We start from the raw sequence: 3900 nt of genomic DNA on the forward strand, positions 1-3900 counted from the left end.
CATATATATATATATATATATACGTATATATCACACACACACACACACATATATATATATATACAGTATACACACAAATTACAATTAAATTACATTAAGTACTACAACTATTGTAAATAAATATATTAATTTTCATTTCTTAAATTTAGAAAGATTATATAGACTTCAATTAAAAAATACTATAATTATTATATAGAATATCAGAGATATACACTTCCCTCTGTAAATCAATTAATATAAGTAATATATAAATTATTTCTATTGTTATATATATTTCAGACAGAGAGAGGCCATTAAACTTTCACAAATATATTTATTTATCTTTAGCATTAATATAGAACTGACGTGGTTATTTTACTTATCTGGCTCTTATTTAGAGTTGGGGCTACCATTTTTATTATCTATAAAACTAAAGAATAACAGTGGCTGGCAGGCAAACGACTTTTGTAAAAGTACTGTATGAAATTTTATTATGTAAGAAGAAGAAAACAACGGTTGCAGGAGACACTATACATTTTACAGTACACTACTGATTATTTAAAGTGACTGACTGCACAATGTCAAAAATGACCAAGTACAATTTCTTTACATTTAATAAACGTCTAGATAGGCTACATGTCACTAGTAATAATTATACCCTGTATGTTATATAAAGTCAGTTCAGTTGATGTGTTTACAAATCTCTTTTAATTTAGCATCATGCCTTTTGTGTTAAACTTTGGCTCTGAGTGTATCCTGCATGAGAAAGAAGCTAGTGTCCAAATAATGGCCAGGTTAGCCTGAACAGATGGAGAGGTCACAGTCCAACAGCTAAACACAGAGCATATAAAGACAATGTTTAAGCAGAGTCTATTCCCTCCCAAAGACAATGTCAATCAAACCCACTTAAAATTTCTGATGGACATCTTTACAACTTTGCTTAAACAGGTGGAGAACATGCAAGCGTCACATCCTCCGTGGAGACATTAAAGGGGTCATATGATGCTTTTTTAAAGATCATTATGTTCACAAACATTATTAGTCATTTTATAAGTGATAAAAATACTGCTTTTCAATCTCTCAAACATCTAACATTCATTGTGGGACTAAGCCGCCAGCAAAGCTCAATTAAGTCCATAAAACGTTGGAAGTGCCAAGTCTAAATGCCAACAATATTCTTTGATTTTAAAGTGATGTTCTTATTCAAAAAACCGAGGGTTATTTTTGATGTTTCTAAATTATTATTCAATTATTCAAGGGCCCAAAACTGCTATTATGCAAGTGTTGTTCTTTTTACACAATATTTGATGTGATTTCTTTGTCTAACTCTTTGGCCTGACATGACTCGATCCTTTCATGTGATCTGTAAAAGCGCGTTTGTTGGCATCCGCATTGTTTTGTTAGCTTAAAACCCTTTGACGTTGGAGGTAATAGTTAACATGTCTTTAAAGTAGTCAAAGATCTGGTACCAAAGCTCAGCATGTGCCACTGTCAGTCTCTCCTCATTAACAAGAGAAGAACAATCCACAGGAAGGAGACAAGACAGTCAAGACGGACTGATTTCGACCAACAATCCCTCATTGTACGGCTTCTTATATGCATAGGTCTGGTCTGAGCTAATTGAATTTAAAATGAGACCCAACAGAAGCACAATGGTTCTGAGACCAAAAAGAACCAATGGCAGCAATCCTGGAAGAAATGAGGCATGTTTAGACATTTTTTCTTATGTCTAAGAAAAAGTAGTTTCGCTATGTGCTTTAACAGGCCGTACCTGCAGTGGTGCAAACAAGAAGTTTGCTCTTCGGTGGGCAGGGTCTGATGCACCCTCGTCCTTTGTGCGTGTGCAGAGAGGGTGGACCCGGTGGGCTTTGATTCTCAAACAGACTCCCTTTTCAGACGTTTCCCCTGAGCCTGGCTCTGAGCTTCTCTGCTCACATCCTCGGAAAATTCGGGAGGAGAAAAAGTTTATGGAAGCGAGCAGTAGTATATTCACCAGGCCGCCAAGGCCTTTCAGAGCCTTGAGAGTGAGAGTCTATAAGGAGGCAATCAAGCATGTGCTGGGAATAAGCTCAGTGGCCTTCCTACCTGTGACGGCCCCCCTCAAGTGCGGCTAAGAGACTCATTGAATGGAGGGAAGAACAATGGGCGAGAGGAACAAACAATTCAGAGAAGTCTATCATTCTGTATGCTGTTATCTTAGGCACTGAATAAAAGCAGACTCCCCCCTTTTCGGCCCGACAGTCAGCACTATTTTCAGGGACCAGTAGCACTCCTCAGGTCCCTTTCAGAGGCTCTCAACAGGTTCACGAGGGCAACTGAGGTAGTAACTTCACTTGACTGGAGTCACGGAGAATCTGAAGTGAGCAGCAAGAGCGGCTGAGAAAAGCCTTTGTTTTGGATTTTATTGCCAAAGGGTTTTCCACACCAAACAAGCTGAAATGCTTGCTAATATAAAATATTTATATAAAAAAAATTTAATAAATAATTAATTTATTAATTTAATTTAATTTAATGTGTATTATTAATTAATTTACAAACTTTTTTTTGTAAAATTAAACACCATTGTAAAATGACACCATTTACTCACCCTCAACACAAAAAGAGATGTTTAGCAGAGTTTTTGTGCTACTCTCTTCTATATAAGGTAAATGGGGACAGGGGCTGTTAAGCTAAAAAAAAAAAAAAAAAAAATTGGACAAAGATATGGTGTCCAGGTACTGTCAAAGCATCATAAAAGTGGTCCATACAACTTGCGCACTATATTCCAAGTCTTATGAAGCCATATGATACCGCTTTAAAAAAAAAAAAAAGTAAGTCATTTTAAGAAAAGAGCTTTTGTTTAACTTTTAAATAACTCCACAGAAAAAAGTCATCAGAAAATTGACATTTTCATATTTGAATTAACTATTCCTTTAGGTAAAGGAATATTATAAGAATGACTACAATTCTCCTTTTGCAACATTTAAAAAATAAAAAAATGTTGATGAAAAAAAAAATCACATCTCAATCAATGTCCATTACATTCTCATTTCTCTTGCTTTCTTCACCTTACTTAGGCAAAAACCCTCTCATGCCTAAGTAATGCCATCCAAGACCGTAAGCTCTTGTGTAAAGTCGTAAAGCAGGGTTTCCTGGCCACCAGTGCTTTTCCTCACAGATGCACTGGCCCCTGCCTGTGGGAAATGGGAAACCATGACTTATCTGAACATATGGTTTCCCAATTCAAGTCAAAATGTCTGAGCCCTGTTGCATCTGGTGCCATTTTAGTTGGTTAAAAATGCCACACAGGACTGTGACGAAAGGAGAAGAAATGGAGGAAAATACAGTTATTACACACCCATGGGCTCATTTTTTCAGCTCATTAGCCACTGGCCTCCGTGACCAATTAGGCTTTGTCACCATTGCCGGGGTCATTATGCTCACATCTTCTTGCATGCTCATTCAGCTGTCTTTAGGGAGAAAATAAAAGACAGAGAAAGAGAGCTCATTGACAGAGGCAGGAAAAGGCAAACCCTTATAAATTGATTGAAAATTAAAGAGAAAGTCACAATGAGATCATTTCGCTGCTGACCCTTGTGTCTTCATGAGCAGGAATATGTGGAATTTACAGATGATGCCTTAATGACTCCTAACTGATGCCCGCCACAGTTGTTTGAGACATTAGTGGAAACTTTTACCCAACACACTCGATCTTAAATCGCAAATGTTTCGTTTTTAAGCTCGTTTCGCAAATCCCGCAAAGTGGCTGTGTAATTATGAGAAAATAATAAACGTCTCACCTGAAGTCATAAATTAATCTCTGCTTAAAAACTCAGCAAGCGACCTAAGGCAAAAGCCAGTTGAGAGTTCGGTAAATGCATTACCTCCCCTGTGCAGGTCAGTTACTGGCCAGTATGTGTAAATGGGGTCCATGGGGAGAGG

The sequence above is a fragment of the Sinocyclocheilus anshuiensis genome, unplaced genomic scaffold, assembly GCF_001515605.1.
Source record: "Sinocyclocheilus anshuiensis isolate Anshui unplaced genomic scaffold, SAMN03320099.WGS_v1.1 scaffold1102, whole genome shotgun sequence".
In the NCBI taxonomy this organism is placed as follows: Eukaryota; Metazoa; Chordata; class Actinopteri; order Cypriniformes; family Cyprinidae; genus Sinocyclocheilus; species Sinocyclocheilus anshuiensis.